Here is a 20,013-nt window from a genome sequence, read left to right as displayed (position 1 = left end):
TTATTTATAGGTTTGTAATGTCTGATAAAATTGGATGAACATGTTGTGTGGTAGAATTTGATATGCATAGGTACGAGTAGAATATTGTTATTGTTATGAGTAGATATGTGAACTAAAGTACGTAATAGAAAAATTGAATCATATGTTGTTTGAAATGTAGTAGAATAAAAGTGTAATGTTTTGATCATGTTAATTGTGTTATATGTTAAGTAATGATAACGATGGTACCCTGACCTTAGATCTATCTTTGAAAAGACACATACCCCACTAAACTGGTAAAAAAGATCATCTATCCTCGGTAAAGGATATATGTTCTTCACTATCACACGGTTCAGCCCCCTAGTGCCTATACACAAGCTCAAGCTCCCATATTTCCTCTTCACGAACAAGACTGGTGCACCCTAAGGCAATACACTTGGTCTAATGTATCCCTTGTCCACCAAATCATTCAACTGTTTCTTCAGCTCCTCTAACTCCTTAGGACCCATACGGTACGGGGCCTTAAAGATTGTCTCAACCCTGGTTTCAACTCCACACTAAAGTCTATCTCTCTCATTGGTGGTAAACCCGGTATATCATCTGGAAAAAAATCAGGAAACTCCCCCACCACTGGTATCTCGGCTGCTGTCGGTTCCACCACACTTGTATCTTTCACATGGTATAGGATCAACGGACACCCATTCCTCAAGTAAGACTTTAAGGTCACCGTTACAATTACTTTAACTTTGGGTTTCACAACAAACCCACGATAAGACACACTAACCCCTTTAGGACCTCTCAAAGAAACTTTCTTTTGGTGACAGTCTATCCTAACCTTATACTTATCCAACCCGTCCATCCCGACTATTATCTCAAAACCGTCCATAGTAAACTCCAACAAGTCAATTAGAAGATCAACTTGTCCAATAACCATGGACACCCCTTTATACAACTTCCCACAAGACACTGATTCACCCGACGGTATAAAAACCCTATCTTTTACAGACTCAAACTCTCTCAAACCCAAAGACTTAGCATGACTCGATGATACGAACGAGTGTGACGCCCACGGATCAAATAAAACAAAGGTAGAAACATTGTTAACAAGAAAAGTAACGGTGATCACGTGTGCATCATCCTCCGCAGCTTGCTTGTCCATCATAAATAGCTTGCCACTAGTCTTTCGTCCACCCCTTGCACTGTGCTGGCAGATGTAGAAGGCTTGGCAGCTAACCCCTAATTGTTGTTAGCTGCCAGTTTCTGATTACAATTACCGCCATTAAGGATGAACCTACCGTTGTTGTTAATCTGCCCTCTTTGGCTGTTCCATGACCCAGCTGGTCGCTTGCTAGCATACCTCTGTGTCGGTCCGTGTAAAAAGCTCCCCTGTGACGGTCTCTGAAAATCTCTCCCCACTAAACTAGTACACTCATGTCTCTTGTGACCCATACCGCTACAGTTGAAACACGATATACGCCAGCTGCTGCTACTACCACGGCCACGCCCATAGGAAGATCCTCTACTAAAGCCCGATCCCGAAGAATAAGCCCTTTCCTGGTTGTGGTTACCCCTCTTGTAGCTAGATTGGGCACCACCATCGCTCTCAACCTTTCTCTCTTCAGAACCCTTCTCTTTGTGTTCCTTGGCCATCTCAACCAACCTCTTTGCCCGTCCAGCCATCTCATAAGCCTCCTTCACATCGGTAAGAGTCCCCGCCGGTAGCTTCTCCATGATTTGATAAGGCAACCCCTTCTCGAAGCGATGTGCTAAATTCTCCTTATTTAGCACCATATCCTCAGCATATATGGCCTTTTCGTTGATCTTATAATTGTACTCAGTCACCATCATTACCCCGGTCATCTTGAAGAAATCAAACTCATCACGGAGTATGCTGCGAACATGCTCTGGTGAATTCCAAGACACTAGTAGGATTATCAGTCTTAGGGATCAAGGTAATAGATGTAGTGTTCACCTGCTTGAGAAGCTTCCCAGTCTGAAAAAAGTCTTTAATTGCAGCAACAACATTACCCTCCACAATCTCCCAAGAGTCTTTGAAAAACTGGCTAGAATAGCCATCAGGCCCAGGGGATTTGGTAGCAGCTATAGAGAAAAGACATTGTTTGATCTCAGAGTCACTTACAGGGGAAAGAAGAATAGAACAGTGTTCAGGAGTGACCAGATTACCTTTCCTAACTGTAGGAACATGAACCTTAGAAGTATGCTTAGAAGTCCCAAGGAGCCCCATGTAATAGTCCTAGAAAGCTCTCTCAATCTCAGCACATGAGTTATGAAGTACCCCATTAGCACCTTGAATAGAGAGAACCCTATTATGCACCTGTCCTGCTCTAATCTGGCTATGGAAAAAACGAGTATTATCATCTCCAAACTGAAGCCACTCCACCTTGGCTTTTTGACTTAAAAAACTGTGCTGAATGTTTTAAAGTAACCTGTAAGATACATCAGTTTCCTGTTCAGCACTGAACAAAGTAAGATCAGTGGGATTAGCATGCATTTGACACTGAATTTCCTCCAAGAGAGCTTTAGCCACACCCACAGATTTCTCAGAATCAGAAAACCCATTCCTATTCAACAGCTTTAGAGGATTTTTTAAATTCCTTAGTTTAGTCACCAGCCTATACATCAGAGTTCCAGAAATAGAAGTACTCCAGGAGGCTTGCACAATGATTTTGAAAGAAGGGTAAAGACTCCACATATTATAATATCTAAAATGTGATTTCCTCTTCTCCCCACTAATTCTCCTGTAACAAACACAAGGATTGTGATCAAATAATCCCTCAGGTAGGAAGTGACTATAGGCATCAGGATATAACACCATCCAGTCATCATTCACCATAAATCTATCAATCCTTGAGAAACCTCTAGATGCAGGGACTTGTTTATTGTTCCAAGTAAAAAAAGCTCCTTTGTAACACCCCGTAATTTTGAAGACCTTTATTATATTTTAAAAGTAATATTTTAATCTATTTTAATTTAATATTAATTTATTTGAAATAAAATTTATTTGATAAAATATAATCTTATTTTATTTTGAAGAAATGTAATTATTTTTGATAGTTTAGAAATGTTTAAAAGTGATTTAAACTATATTTAAACCTTTTCCTTTAATAAAATAGATTTCGGATAAAAGTCGTAAAATTGGGATTTTCCCCATTTCTTACGGTCGTTGGGTAAACGAGTTTGGATATTGGGCATATGAGTACTTAATCTTTTAGTAAAATCGTGTTTAAGAACTTTAATTTTCTCGGAAATCACGTTCGACGAATATTTCTAATTTCCGTCGAAACGAACCAAAACGTAAACAATTGAAACTCACCCAAACACCCTACCCCAAACCATGCACCCTCCATCCTACATGGGTCTCCTCTTCATCTTTCATTTCCTCAATTCTCATTCTCTCTCTTCCTTTCATCAAACACCAAATTCATCTCAAAAATCCTCCTTACAATCCCTAAATCCACCATAAATCCTTCATTTCTCCACCAAATCTCATAAAAATTATATATTTGGAATCCTCTCTTCAATCCTCATCTACTAGTAAGCTTTATTTTCATTTCCCCCAATTTTGTTTTAAGGCTCATCTTTTAGGGTTTTCGAATTTAAGCTTAATAATTGTGTTTTTGTTGTTCTTATAGGTGAAGAATTTGAAGATGAGTTAGGTGACTCATATATTGTAGAAGATGATGCATAATTTTGGGTTTTAAAAGCTTTCTCAAATTATTACTTGTCTCTTTGCTAGCTTAAGGTAACTATTCCGAGTTACTCGACGAATTAATGTCACATTAGTAGTTGTATTTGTTGTTTGTCGTTGTTTGTTGTCGTTGTCGTTGTTGTTGTTGTTGTTGTTGTTGTTGTTATTGTTGTTTGTTGTTGTTTGAGACGATCTTATTGATATATGAATGAATGGAGTAAGATGAGTATGCTTATGTTTAATTTATGTTACCCATTTGTATATTATTGTTTGGAACAAATTTGGATGAGGAATTATGTGTTGTGACAAGTCCGCGTGTTGGCTGGAATGCGTCAGTACCAGACCGAGACGTTTTCCAATGTTTCCAAAAATATGACAGATTGAACGGGATCGAAAAATTAGGTGGTTTAGCCACTTGAATCACTCAATTCGGAGTCCGTATGAGTAAATGGCGTCGTTTTATCGATTAAAATTTATAGAAAAGTTTACCTTTGTGTGAGACGGTTATTTATGCTATTTTATTATGCGAGAATTTTGTGGAATTAGTTATTTTCTAAGTTGGAATGTTTTCTTTATGTTGATAGTGTTCACATGATAGAAATTGGAAATAGCATGAGAATGATATTGTGATGAATTTTGTGATTTGGGCCAAAGTAGGCCAAGACTCTGAGCTGGGCCAGAGTGATCGAATGAGTTTGGTCAAACTAGGTTTAAACCGGTCAGCCTCGATTTGACCGATGACCCGTCGCGGGACTCAGGTCGAGGGTTTGTCTTTGAGGTGAGATTGGTTGTTATTAGATGTTTTATGTTATGCCTTGATGTTTGTAATTATCATTTCAGATGTTGGTTGTTGGATGCTTTGGATGCCTTATGCTTGAGTCTTGTTGCCTCTCTGCCATTTTAGCCTGTTCTTATGGATTATGGTACTGTTGGTTAGCTGGAATTTGGATTATTATTGATATTGGAGATATTGTTGGATTGTTGATGTGACCATAATTAGCGCATATTTAGCCCCTGAATTAGCCTTGTTCCCATGCTTTTTAGTGCATATTTGGGTCATTTATTGTCTTTAGTTCTTTGTTTTGCATATTCTTTGAGATTTTAATCCCTTGTTAGGAAAGGAGTGCAAATCTTGCATTTTCATGGCAAAACGAGACTAAATTGATCTAATTCAATGACCAAGCATCAAGGAGAGACAAGATTAGAATGGCTTTGTACATATAATAGTAGATGAGCAATGTTGAGAAAGGATCTTTGAGTCCACCGCCAGAATCCGCCCGTCCCGACTCCAAAACGCACGGATTCCTATACAGCGCAATTTCGTCTTCTCCAAGCTACAAAGAAAGAAGCCCTTCCTTCGAAAAATACCGGCTCCTCCCTGCTCAATCTAAAAAGTGTAATTCTAGTTTAGCCCTTAGTTAACCCTAATGCATCCCCCTAATTTCCACTATAAATACCCCATTAGTCTAATTAGAAGAGCATGTTCTTCTTATCAATAATTAGAGTAGTTAATATTAATCAAATCTCTCTTTAGTATTGTAATCAACAATTAATCAAGTTCTAATAGAAGTTTTATTTCCTTAATCTCTCTTTTGTTTATCCTTTATTTTGGGTAATTGAAGATTATTTGAGTTATTATTGGGAGATTGACAACCTCTCAATCAAGCATCAAGTACTTCTTTTATCTTTGCTTTATTATTGGAATCATTAGTAGGTATAATTCTCTTAATCCCTCTTTAATTATTGTTAATTACTTTCATTTATTCATCATGTTTCCTCTTGTTGGTATGATTAACAACCTTGCTAGCATGATCAACATGACAATGACTGAGTAGTCTCTTAGCTAGGGTTAATGAGTGATTAGGGGAAACCAACATGGGGAATGATTCATGCTTAAATTAATATGCTTTCATGGTTTATTTGCTTGCTTGTTTTGATCTCAACTCATGCACATGTTATGTTTGATGAAATGCTAAGCCTATGAATCCTTGCATTTACTACCATCTCCTATCTTTTCAATGAGACTTGTAAGACATAAACCAACTCGAGTCTCATTAGACCATGCATGTTGTTGAGTAGGGAAGACTAAGTTGACTTGTTGGTGTTGTACAATCTAATCGATTCGGCTCCGGGACCCAAACTTTTCTAGGATTGTAAGATATAACCCAAATCAATCCATCACAACAATAATTGCTTGCTTATAATTTGAGAACATGTTTGTATGATCAATTCCCATGAATCCCCTATGACCCCATGACACCCTAGTGCTTTTTATCAATTGTTTACAACCATTTTTAATTCATCTTGCTTGTTTATTTCCATTGCTATTTAGTTTAGTGACCTTCTACATCAACCCAAATTGTGACACCCCTAAGACACCACTAGTTTCAATAGAAATCTCATCTCAATTCCCGTCCCTTGGGATCCGACCTTTACTTGCCTCTTTACTAATTGTAGAGTTGTTTGTGAAGCTATAAATTGTGTTTTGATTCGGACGTGACCCAATGACCACATCTATTTAATTGTGAACACGAAACGGACCGATCAAAAATGGCGCCGTTGCCGGGGACGGTGTTTACTTGATTTAGATTTTCTCTTATTGTTATTAGTTGTGCCTTTCTTCGCCTTGGGGAAGTAAAACTCCTCAAGGTGTGTTCTAATTATATTCGAGTTGTTTGATATTTTGCATGTCTAGAAGGTCAAAAGGTGATTTGTTACCTTTTGACCGTGAAATTGAAAGAACCTTGACAAACAATAGGATATTTGCTAGGAGGAATTTGAGAGGTATTAGTGAGGTTGTTCAACCAACTATTGAGTTCATAAACCCTTTTGCAAGAGAAGGTGAGGAGAACCCATTACAAAATACCCCACAAAATCAACCTACAATGCCTAAGTATTCGTCACATTCCATACCCACCGAGGAGAACCTACCCAATGGTACTCCCACACCACAACATCTAACCGGAAATTTTATTGCCAAATCCGCCTTTAACCAATTAGTCGAAAGGAGCCAATTTGGGGGGATGCCTAGTAAAGACCGTCATTCTCATATGGAAACCTTTTGTGACTATTGTGATGCGATTTCTCAAACCGGTGTGACTCAAGACCAAATTCGATGGGTCTTATTTCCTTTTTCTCTAATCGGCACCGCGAAACAATGGTTGAAGGGCCTTGACAAGGCCACTCTCGGAATAGATTCTTGGAAGAAGTTGGCTCTAGCTTTCTACAAAAAGTTCTACCCACCGGAAAAGACTAACATGCTAAGAGCTCAAATTACGGGTTTTAAGCAAAGGGATGAAGAATATTTGTATGAAGTTTGGGAGCGGTTCAAGGGAATTTGTCGCTCATGTCCTAACCATGGACTTAGCGAATGGTTCTTGGTACAACAATTTTGGAACGGTTTATATGAAGATTCAAGGAACATTCTCAACATGGGATCAAATGGAATGTTCACCGAAGTTGATGACAATCAAATATGGAACAAGATTGAGAAAATGGCGGTCCATAACTCACAATATAATAGACCTCGCAAGGCTACTAGAGGAGGAAGGCATGAAGTGGACTCCGTTACTCAATTGGGTGCTCAACTTAGTGCTCACATTGACACAATCAGTTTGAAGTTTGAACAAGCTATGGCTAAACTTGAAGAAGCCTCAAAATCACCAAAGCATCATGTTAATGCCATGACGGCATCCTCATCAATCCCAAGTGGGATATGTGAGAATTGTGGAACTTTGGGACATGACCAAAGTGAATGTAGGGCAACAAATGAACAAGTAAATACTTTCCAAGCATACAAGAGTGTACCCCTTATTCCAACTATTACAATGAAAACACCAAGTTTCACCCAAATCTCTCATACAAAAGCCAAAATGTTCAAAATCCTCAAACAACTTACACTCCACCTCCCATGAGAAACCAAAATCAAAGACCCTTTTATAACCAAAACCAAGGTTACCAAAATCAAAATCCATACAATCACCAAAATGACCAAGGTTTTGATGTTCAAAAAGCGGTCCTCCAAATGGAAAGGAATCAACAAGAGTTTTTCAATTAAATGCAAAAAGATAGTCAAGCAAAGGAAACCACCATCAACAACATTCTAGCTCACACCAAGATGTTGGAAACACAATTGACTCAACTAGCATCTTCAAGCTCACAAAGACAAAAGGGGCAATTACCACCTCAAAGTAATCCCCCAAGACATGAAACGGTTAGTGCCATTCACTTGAGAAGTGGTACAAGGTATGAAGCACCGAAGAAGCAAGTTGAGGATGAAGTTGTGGAAGCTAGTGATAAGGAAGAAATTGTGCAAAACTCCAAAGATGGAGAATCATCAAAAGAAGAAATTTCAAAGAGAAATGAAGACAAGGTCAAGGAGAAGGAGCCCATTGTGATTAGACTTCCTTTTCCAAGTCGTCAAGCCAAGCCCAAATTTGATGACCAACTTGGAAAGTTTATGGAAATTGTGAAGAATTTGGAAGTCTCAATTCCCTTCACGGAATTAATCAATCACGTGCCGGCCTATGCGAAATACATGAAAGACATCCTCACAAAGAAGAAGTCGATCCGGAAACTTGAGACTATCGCCTTCACTAAGGTGAGTAGTGCAATACTTCAAGGGAGTTCACCTCCAAAACTAAAGGATCCGGGAAGCTTCTCAATACCGTGTACCATTGGCGACACCACGATCAAAAAAGCCTTATGTGATCTAGGGGCTAGTGTGAGTGTTATGCCATACTCGGTAAGTAAAAGGTTGGGGATGGGAGAGCTTAAATGCACCAATATCACACTCCAAATGGCCGATAGATCGACGAAGACACCATTAGGGATATGGGAAGATGTCCCCATGCGAATTGGGAAGTTTTTCATCCCGGTGGACTTTGTCATTGTTGATATGGAGGAAGACTCCAACATTCCAATCATTCTTGGAAGACCCTTCTTACACACCGCGGGTGCGGTGATTGATGTAAAACATGGTGAGCTCACTCTAGAAGTGGGATATGAGAGTATAACTTTTAATCTTGACAAGACTATTAGAGCTCCCCGTTTACATGAACCGTGTTTTATGATCGATCATTATAGTCGGAAGGATGAAAGGAAGAAGTCAGAACTCCAATGGAAGAAGAAAATTGAAGATGCTCCATTCAAAGAGCAAGTGAATTGTGACAAGCAGAGCTTGCAAAGCTCACCAAAATCAAACAAAGAAGAAGAAGATGGCCTCATTGGCCAAGAAAAAGAAATGGGAAAGTTGTCACCATCAAATCAAGAGATTTTCAATGATCAACTTAATGAAGTTTGTGGTCTTTGGGAAGACGAATTTGAAGGATTTTTAATCCCTACATTGGTAATGCCATCGATCAAGACCGACAACAAGGGCCAAGGTCTATTGAAAACCTCTACCATGATAATGAACAAGCTTTTGATTACTTTTTCAAGGTGTTGAGCAACATCAACAACACCTTGGACATGCCCCCTTGACATCTCATCAAGAATGAGAGTTTGGTGGAGTCCTCCCTAAACCACCATTTGTAAATATTTCTAACTCCCTAACTTGCATTTCAATTCTTGTATTGCATTTTTGTTATTTTTGGATTTTTATACTTTGATCAAGATAATTATCATGTTTGAGAGAAGTGAGGGACGGATTAATAATTTCAATTAATGTGTAGTGCTTTAGCTTAGTGTGGGGATGACAATTGCCTAGGCTATCCATGCCTTAGTAGTGCCCCCCACAATGAAGAACACAAGATATGAAGAAGAATGGACAAATGACAAGGGATACGCATTGTACACGGATGGAACTGAATCCGGGTACAAAGGGGTCGAATCCGAGCGGATTCAGGAGAATCCGCCCGTTTTCAAGAAATACGAGCGTGTTGGGTAGAAGACGCACGTCCTGAAATGAGCTGAAGTTTTGAAATTTTTGACTGTCAGAGAATCTGGGCGTCCTACATTCAAATCCGCCCGTCTTCAAAAAGCCGCCCGTCCTGAAAGGAAGACGCCCGTCTTCTTGGCTGAGGAAAACAAGAAAAATCCCTGGACTGAAATCCGCCCATCTCCTGTATAATCCGCCCGTCCCGTGTCTGTGAATCCGAGCGTCTTCCCTTAAAGACGCTCGTCTTTAGGCGAGTTTTTCCCAACCCAGAAAAGGCAGAATCCGCCCGTCCCGAGCAGAAACCGCACGGATTGCCCCTGCAGTTCGAATTTTTCGGGCTTTATAAAACCCCTCCCACATTCATTTCTTCATTCCTTCATTCATAACACTACTCAAAACCCGCAAAACCCTCATCCTCTCCATCACAAAAACAAAATTCCTCAACTACATTCACCAAAATCAAATCAAAACATCCTTTTAATAACAAATCAATCACTCCTTTTTCAATTAAAATTAAAACCAAGCACAAAATCTTCAACCTTTGAGTCGATTTTTGAATTTATAAAGACAAAGCCTTTCATCTTTAAATCGATTTGGGTGCACTAGAAATTGAAGATTTTTCACTCTTTCTTGGTTAATTCATCAATGGCAAGGACTAAGGGAGCAACAAAGGCAACCAAGGCAAAGGCACCAAAGGCAAAGACACTTTCACAAAGGCAAAAGACTCTTCAAGCAACGAAAGCATTGGCTATGGTGGTAGCAAACCAAAACTTGGAAGTGCAACAACAACAACAACCTCCCATGGGTGCAACAACATCTACTACTCCGGAAATTGATCAACTTGCAAACTATCCGGAGGTAACTTTTATTTCCAAAACCCATAGGGACACTTTTGCTAAGTTTGCTAGAAAATCATTTCAATCCACCAAGTTTATATGTGAAGATACCTTAGAAAAGTTGGGTGTCCTTGAGCAAACTAGAGCCTTTTTCAAAACCATGGGGTTGGAGAAATTGTTTGAATCAAAAGAATTGACATACCCCTCCCTTACCTTAGAATTTTTGAGTTCTTTGAAAGTTAACAAGGTTGAGACTATGGAGAACCTCGAGTTTCATCTAGCTAATGTTAGTAGACGCATCTCCTTTAAGGAATTGGGTAGAGCTTTGGGTCTTAGTGATGAACCGAGTTATTTTAAAAATGTTGGAAAATATGACCCCGACCCTCTTTGGGAGGCAATTTCCGGAAGGAAATTTGAGGACTTTCATGCGAGTCGTGCTCTTTTAGTCCACCATCCGGGCATAAGAGTATGGCACAAGGTCGTAGGGAGCACCATCAATGCAAGAAAAGACACCAACCATTTCACCAAACTCGATTTTGTTCTCCTTGAGTCGGCTTTGAACATTGGATGAGTACACACCAAGCCTTTCAACTTTCTAAGGCTATTGGTGGATAGATTGCTCAACATTGATTGTGGGAAGAAAGGCACTACCGTTATTGTGAATGGAGGCCTAGTCACTATCCTAGCTAAATACTTTGATCCTAACATCAACAGAGATAACAAGTATGAGGCGAAAGAAGGTGGTCATCTCGTTGATTTGCATACTATGATACACAAGTACAAGTGGGTTACCCATAACCCTCTTGACACCAAGTATGGATGGCTCACTAGTGAGGCTAGTTCTTTCACATTGCCTTCAAAGATTTGTGGATTGAGTGTCCACCGGACCAATTATCTACTTCCCCTTTCAAAAGAGGCCGAGTATATTATCCAACAACAAAAGGGTGAACTTGAAATACCCTCCTCTTCCATTGTCACACCACCTTACCCTTTTGAGTACCAAGAGTTCAAGCCGGAGGGTGTTGAAGCAAGAATTGATTATTTGAGTCTTCTTATGCAAGCGATGCACAAGCAAGCCTTTGAGGATCGGAAAAATGCTTACTTAGCTCAATATCCGCCCCTCTTACACTTATCTAGGCAAGGACTACTTGACCCATCATGTCCTTTGCCTAGTTGGGCGGATAAGGAAGTCCTATTTCCGAGTGCATCTAGGGTTGTTCCGGGTGACAATGAGGTTGTTGGTAATGAAGAAGTTGATGATAACATTGATGAAGAAGCTAGTGAAGAAGAAGAAGAGGATGATGATCAAGGTGAAGAAGAAAGTGAAGAAGCAAGTGCAGAGGGAAGTGGCAATGAGACCACTTCTAATGAGGAAGATGATGATAGTGATTATATGATTGAAGATTAGCAAGCTTTGGAGGCTCCTACCCTCCCAAGGTTTGTCTATTTCTCTCTTTGTTCTATTTATTTATTTTTCTTGATCATTGTTGGAGTAGTCCTAGCACCATTGAGGACTCACACCTCGGTACTTTTTGAGGTGTTCTCATTTTATTGTTCCCACTTTCAAAATCCAAAATGACAAATTAGTTTCATGCATTGCATAGTTTGTGCATAAACTACACCCATCCTTGGACATTAGCAATAGTGTCTAGATCGGTTTGGGGAAGTTAATGCATACACAACGAGAGGTAATCTAAATTATCCTCTCCGTCATAAACAAAAACCATGCATCATGTAGTGTAGACTAGTGTAGATTGCATTTAGTGTAGAAATCATGCATTATGTTTGCATAATTTCCCATCATTTTGGCCATTGAGGACAATGCCCATATTAGTGTGGGGATGGGGAATTCTAACTTAACTTTTATTCAAAAATCCAAAAAAATTGAAAAATTTCGAAAATACATAAAAATTTGAAAAAATTGAAAAACCCAAAAACATGTTTATTCCTTTTGTAGCATAGTTATATTGTATATATTGTATATATTGTGTTTGTTCTATCCTTGTTCACATTGATTGACTACGCCACATCCGAGACATGAGGATCATGAAGACCGCATAGTATGATCTTTCCAATCTCCTTTTTCCTCTTTATGTTAATGACTATATGAATTTATTTTTATTGATGCGGTATAACAATGTGAATTTAGGACTTGTATTTAGTTTATATGTCATATTAGTTGATAGAATCACTTGCATTAGGATGTAAATATTAGTTGCATCATTGCATGTAGTTGCATTTAGATAAAATATTTTGAAAAGTGCCTAATTGAGAACTTTGACAAGAGCAACTAAGCCATTACAAATACTTTTTCAACTTAAGACTTTGCCTACTAGAATGGTTGTAAAACACCCTAGATAGTGTCTTACTAGTGTCTTTTGACCCATGACCCAAAGCCTAGTCAAGGGTTTGCATGTGAGTCACCTATCCAACCCAGTGATGCGATGTGGACTTGGTTAACTTGTCTAGGTGACCTTGATTAACCTTGTGGTAAGGCAACCCAAAAATATTTTCTATCAATAAGCTTGAAGTGCTCATTTCAAAGAATTTTGTCATGTGGAAGTAATTTAATGCCAAGGAAACCTCAAAAGTTATGAATTATTGAATGTTGAGAAATTTAATTGTTTTGATGGAGGCGTACCACTTCGATGTGCTTTGGAGCGGGATCCATTGAATTGGGCCCCCACACGGTTGTGAATTCGGCCGCCCAGAGACAGAGTGACTATCACCCCGAAAAGCTATTGTCTAGGGGTTAACCGGTTGCCTAATAAGCGATTGGCGAAAGCAAAGGACACTAGCCCGGAAGGGACAAACCCCATCTTAAATTTTTGAAATGTGAAAGTTAAATGAGGACAATTTTGAATACTAGTCATATCCACCCTTGTTTATAAAGATTTGAGCATTTCATTCCCAAAAAGCCTTTTTGTCAAGCCACTTTGTCGAGCTTGGGACGATCCATGACCTTTACTTTTGTAGAGAATTCGAGACTTGTCATGTAATATGCTAGTAGCATCATAGGAATCATCATTCCACCACCATCCGATCGCTCTTGACGAAAGCATTTGGAAATTGAGGACGAAAGTAGTCTAGTTTATCACCATTTGGAGGTGATTTAGTGCCATCCTCTTAGCCTTAGTAATTTGTTGAACTAGTATTTGTAAAGGATTACATGCTCTTAAATTTGTTCTCTTTTAGTTGCCTCCGCCACTTGATGAGGAAGTGGCTATTCCTTTTGTAGATGCATCCATTATTTGATTTTGTGTGCTTAATGTTTGGATGTGTCGCCATTTTGGCAAGACCCACCTTGCCTTGCAAGATGGCATCCTACATTCCTACCTCATGGTTGTCTTGTTGTGAATTAAAGGGACGGAGTGAGACCCGCTAATTGTCTCATATCGGCTATGTTATTAGGTTAGTTTAAATAATGGTCCTAGTCTTTGTCACCTCTTTACTCGGGACGAGCAAAGGTTCGGTTTGGGGATATTTGATGTGACCATAATTAGCGCATATTTAGCCCCCAAATTAGCCTTGTTCCCATGCTTTTTAGTGCATATTTGGGTCATTTATTGTCTTTAGTTCTTTGTTTTGCATATTCTTTGAGATTTTGATCCCTTGGTAGGAAAGGAGTGCAAATCTTGTATTTTCATGGCAAAACGAGACTAAATTGATCGAATTCAATGACCAAGCATCAAGGAGATACAAGATTAGAAGGCCTTTGTACATATTATAGTAGATGAGCAATGTTGAGAAAGGATATTTGAGTCCCCGAGGAAATCTCCAAGGAATTTATGAAGAAAAGAAAAAAAAAAAAGAAATGTTGCTGAGGCCCAATCCGTGCGGTTCTCCACAATCCATCCGTCCTCCTCAAGCACAATCCGTGCGTTTTCTCCCTAAGACGCTCGGGTTTGCAGCCACCAGAATCCGCCCGGATTCACCTGAAGACGCCCGTGTTCCACCGCCAGAATCCGCCCGTCCCGACTCTAAAACGCACTAATTCCTGTACAGCGCAATTTCGTCTTCTCCAAGCTACAAAGAAAGAAGCCCTTCCTTCGAAAAATACCGTCTCCTCCCTGCTCAATCTAAAAAGTGTAATTACTAGTTTAGCCCTTAGTTAACCCTAATGCATCCCCCTAATTTCCACTATAAATACCCCATTAGTCTAATTAGAAGAGCATGTTCTTCTTATCAATAGTTAGAGTAGTTAATATCAATCAAATCTCTCTTTAGTATTGTAATCAACAATTAATCAAGTTCTAATACAAGTTTTATTTCCTTAATCTCTCTTTTGTTCATCCTTTATTTTGGGTAATTGAAGATTATTTGGGTTATTATTGGGAGATTGACAACCTCTCAATCAAGCATCAAGTACTTCTTTTATCTTTGCTTTATTATTGGAATCATTAGTAGGTATAATTCTCTTAATCCCTCTTTAATTATTGTTAAGTACATTCATTTATTCATCATGTTTCCTCTTGTTGGTATGATTGACAACCTTGCTAGCATGATCAACATGAGAATGTGTGAGTAGTCTCTTAGCTAGAGTTAATGGGTGATTAGCGGAAACCAACATGAGGAATGATTCATGGTTAAATTAATATGCTTTCATGGTTTATTTCCTTGCTTGTTTTGATCTCAACTCATGCACAAGTTATGTTTGATGAAATGCTAAGCCTATGAATCCTTGCATTTACTACCATCTCCTATCTTTTCAATGAGACTTGTAAGACATAAACCAACTCGAGTCTCATTAGACCATGCATGTTGTTGTGTAGGGAACACTAAGTCGAGTTGTAGGTGTTGTACAATCTAATCGATTCGGCTCCGGGACCCAAACTTTCCTAGGATTGTAAGATATAACCCAACTCAATCCATCACAACAATAATTGCTTGCTTATAATTTGAGAACATGTTTGTATGATCAATTCCCATGAATCCCCTATGACCCCATGACACCCAAGTGCTTTTTATCAACTGTTTACAACCATTTTTAATTCATCTTGCTTGTTTATTTCCATTGCTATTTAGTTTCGTGACCTTCTACATCAACCCAAATTGTGACACCCCTAAGACACCACTAAATTCAATAGAAATCTCATCTCAATTCCCGTCCCTTGGGATCCGACCTTTAGTTGACTCTTTACTAAATGTAGAGTTGTTTGTGAAGCTATAAATTGTGTTTTGATTCGGACGTGACCCAACGACCACATCTATTTAATTGTGAACACGAAATGGACCGATCAATTGTCAGCTGAATATGCTCTTGCGTAGTCTTTCATATGCTAGGGTGTTTATGATCATTTGTGTGTGTGCAAGTTTGGACTCTTTGCCCCTCTTATGGTTAATTGGGTGTCCTACTTGTCTTGTGTGGTGTGGGCTAAAGTATTCAAGCTGGGACTAGGTCCTAGGTGAGTATTTCGGCCTTCATCATAGATAGGCCCTTATAGTCTTTGACGAGTGTATGTTCACAGCTTAATAGCCTTTGTGTCTTAGCTTGGTGGGCTTATATCCAAGTTAGGGTATGACCTTCTGACGTACTCTTAGAAGTATGTGGTCAGCTTAAGTACTATCCAACCCTTTGGTGGACTCCTTAGGGGTACTCATGTGTGTGATCATGGGTCTTGGATGCGGTATTTTCCGCATGTCGCTAGGTCTGTGCAGGTTTAGGACTAGGGTGTTTACCTTACCTCGTGGTATAGACTCGAGTTACAGAGTGACTATTGACTGTCCTAAGAACTTATGCCTGTCTCTAGATATATTGTCCTTTCTTGTTTGATGATTCTATGAATCATAGAAGGTGAGATGCAAGCCGGCTATGGTTGATAGAGTTTGGATTCCTGGATGTTATGTGATTCACATGATAGTGTAGTGTGAGTCAGTCTAGTATTCACATGCTAGGACTATGTGTTGTTATATTGTTGATCACATGATAAGCACGATTGTCTAGCACCTATATGCTAAGGGTATGTGTTATCCATATTCATACTCTTATGTTTACATGTTATATTAATTATGACATTTCGTGGCTGGGAGAACTCGGAGTTACTCCCCACTGACTGTGGCTTTCGTATTTGTATAAAATGCGATTGACAGGTAGGTGATGCATATATGGGGTACATGGACGAGCTAGCGAGCAAAGTAACCTTGGGACCTAGATTGGCTTTATTTTATTGTGACCCTTAAACACTTTTTATGTCATATGCTTTTTAGGGGCATATGTCTCCCTTTTTCATATTTGGGTTGTATAACTTTGTTTCGCGACTTTAGCGATGTTTTATTCATGAGATTTATTTTAGACCTTGCATGTTTGACACCTTCCCATTTGGATATTTTTATAACAGGTTCAGGTTTTTAAAATTTATAGGTTTTTACCCAAATGAACCTATTACAAACATATCCATGTAGTTTTTATCTAGAATTATGTGTTTATTTTTCCGCAATAAATGAGGGTGTCACAGTTGGTATCAGAGCATATTTGCTCCTGACGCACGTTTGTGCACCCCCAATATAAATGACTTGACCTTAAAATAATAAACTTGAGAGATGGGTAGGATGGGTAGACTTAGGACCTTATGTTGTAGCCTCTTTGTGATTGCTACTTGTTAGGTGCTAACCAATATTCTTTTTTTTTTTGCAAGATGGCCCCTTCAAGAAACGTAGATAATGCAATCTTACAAGCTAGGTTTGTTAATTGTTAGTTATTAATTTTCGTGCCGTTGAAGCTATGACCGTGATCTTACTCGTTGGTGACCAAGATTGAGTGGCCGTTGCCGAATGTTGAAGATTGGTTATGCCAAATGAAGAATGCTTTCACTTTCTCGATATTTCTTTTCGTATTCAGTGTACCTTACCTTAATCTTTCAATCTCGTTGTTTATTCGTCTTTCTAATTCCTCTTCTCTCGCCTTGGTATCTACTCTTCTATTCTTTCTCCCGTCTCTTCTTATAATAAGAGTCCTTGTGGACACCTTCCTTTTATTCCGCGGGATAGCCCCCTTGTTCAAGAGAACCCGGTTTTGAGAGAATGTTTTTAACTGAGCCTCGTACCTTGGGGTGAGTGGATGTATCATTGGAGGGCGTGAACGAGTTGAGAAATTGATTGTTTAAGGTTTGAGTTGTATATGAGAATATGACTTGGGATCCTTTGGTTAGTTTTGTTAGTTGTGCTTGATGTGAGAGCCTAGTGAGTTGAGAAACACCTTGGGATTTATGTCTATTGAGAGCTTGTTTGTTATAGGTGATTGAGCATGGGTACTACCTTAGCACATAAGTTGGAATGAACCTAAGCTACTTCATTTGAGAGTCTCGATGTTTCTTGTGGAGAATTAAAGGAATGATAGTTAGCCCCAATCTTTGTAGGCCTTGAAAGGAATACAATAGGACATTGACGTTGCTTAATGGATTGGTATCATACTTTGGAATTAGTTAGTTTGTTAAACCTTTTGAGTTGACCAAATCTAGTATAGAGTAGCCCTTGTTGACCTTTTGAAATTTGAGAACACGTGGTTGACCTTATTAATCATATCTGAATTTGGGAATTTTGGTGGAAAATTATTCGATGTAGTTCGTGAGTTCAAAGATGCGATTCTAATTTATGGTATCGAAGACTAGAAGTACGAAATGGTGAGATGATAGTGTAAACAAGCCATGGTACTTGGGGATGACATAGCATGTGAAGTTCGATGACGAGAATTGTAAAGGAGATACTTTGGGACTTGGATGGTAACAAATGAATTTGTGTGGTGAATTGATTTTGGCTCTTGGAACCAATTGAGTTGAGGAATACCTACCATTGTGGAGTCCTTGTTAGTCCTATGATTTGGTAGACTTTTGAGGCTTTGTTGAGCACCTTAGTGATGTAACCTTATCATAGCGATCATAAGCTTTGAGGAGTGTTTGTTTAAGTGGTAACCCTTTCATTATGCCGCTTCTGTTCTCCTCTCCTTCTCTTTAGCGTTCGTTGAACCCTGTTTTTATGCCGAAGTTTACGTATCTTCTTCTTGCCCGATATATCTTCTTAACTCGAGTACCTCTTATTTCTGTCAACCGTTATCTTTACGGTCCGACTCCTTAGTTTCCTAACTTGTCATGCTCATGCACCCTTCGAAAATATTTTACCGTTTCTCTATCCCGTTATCACTTCTTATCTCCTTAGTATAGTTGGTACCTTGTTGACCATGTTTACAGAGTTAGTGGGATGTGATTTGAGGATTTTTGTATTTTGATTTTTGTCGGGAATTGGTGTAGGAGTTTGTGTCTGTATTTGACCATGTGATATGAGATTTAGAGTTTTGATGGAATTCTTATGATGGCAATGTTGTAGTCTCCTTGCGATTTGAGGTTCGCGTGATCTGGTGGTATAAGACTCACTTTGGTTTCGATTTGATGATGAGACTAATGGGCTTAGTTTACCTTGGTGGAGTATTTCTATGGTTATTTTGGATTTGTTTTGGGCATTGTTCGTTCGGGGATTGTTCATTTGTCATTTGAGCCTTACTTTACGGTATTGGGGATTGATAGCTAAGTTTATGGAATGTTATTGTAAGTTTGGACCTTATATTTAATCCTTCGAGGAATCTTTCTATTGGAATTGGAATATTGTTGGGAAGTAGGATAGTGAATCTTGAGTAAACCGATGAGATGATTTGTGTGATGAACCCATTTATCTTATAGTTAGTGCTAATTATGGATTGGATAGTGCAACTTGTTGCTTGTGGTTTGGTTTCAAGCATGAATGCGTTTGGGAATATTGAATCTTGGTAAGGGTATAATATTGTTACTAGTTTCGACTTTAGATTTCGATTTTGTTCGGTGGAGGATATTGGTGGAAACATTTTGATTGGGAAATTGTTAAGTTATATTGTAGAGGATAGGATTGTCTCAAGGATTAGCTTATAAGTAGACTTGTCGATGAGTGGTTCAGATGGCTCTTTGGATTAGTGTGGCCTCTGGTTGTTGCCCTGTTGATGTTCGGAGGACCTAGTAGGATGACTCTGTGGTTGGAAAATTGAGTGAGTAACCTTTCTTGATATACCGATCTTCCTAATTCCGATCTCCGACAATTGTCATTCTTGCTATTCTGGCTTGTTCCGTTGAGTTCGCCTTTTTGGAAGTCATTTGACCTTTTGAGTAAAGCTTCTTGTTCGTTGACATCTTTATTGACTTCATCTCAAAATTCCACCTTTAGGAGTTCAATTCTTTCTTGTCTGTTGGGTGTGAGTTCCCTATCGCGACTTGCACTTCTCGTTTCCCGAGTTGTTTTCCATCTTGCATAGATTCTATCTAGTTTGAGTAAACTTTTGGTTCATTATTTTAAATTTGGAGTTAAATCTACAAATTGACCTCTTTCTATAACATTTGAAAATGATTTCTCACTCTCTTTCAACCTTGGTGTTCGTTTTGATACCTAAGCTATTTCTCGTTTTGTGTAATTTCGGACAACCGTGAGTTAACTTTTCGATTCATTGTTAAAATTTGTATTATATTTGGAAAACATGACTTCTGGTAAGGTTTGAAAAATGATTTTAACATTTTTCTATAACAATTGCATTTGACTTTTCGCTTTCATTTTGTTTTGGCGTTGATTCGTTGTCAGGATTCGTTATTAGAGACGTC

At 38.8% G+C, this 20,013-nt stretch overlaps 1 non-coding gene across 1 annotated transcript; it reads right to left on the bottom strand.

Moving 5' to 3' along the window:
* Nucleotides 1–6,945: 6,945 nt before the first annotated feature.
* Nucleotides 6,946–7,052, bottom strand: LOC141634995 (small nucleolar RNA R71). Its single transcript, XR_012539707.1, has one exon. It is a non-coding gene; the product is annotated as a small nucleolar RNA R71 (small nucleolar RNA).
* Between the last annotated feature and the right edge of the window lie 12,961 nt (nucleotides 7,053–20,013).

Source organism: Silene latifolia, chromosome Y (assembly GCF_048544455.1).
Source record: "Silene latifolia isolate original U9 population chromosome Y, ASM4854445v1, whole genome shotgun sequence".
In the NCBI taxonomy this organism is placed as follows: domain Eukaryota; kingdom Viridiplantae; phylum Streptophyta; class Magnoliopsida; order Caryophyllales; family Caryophyllaceae; genus Silene; species Silene latifolia.
Note: the sequence above shows the minus strand (reverse complement) of the source record. Positions and strands in the feature narration are given on the sequence as shown.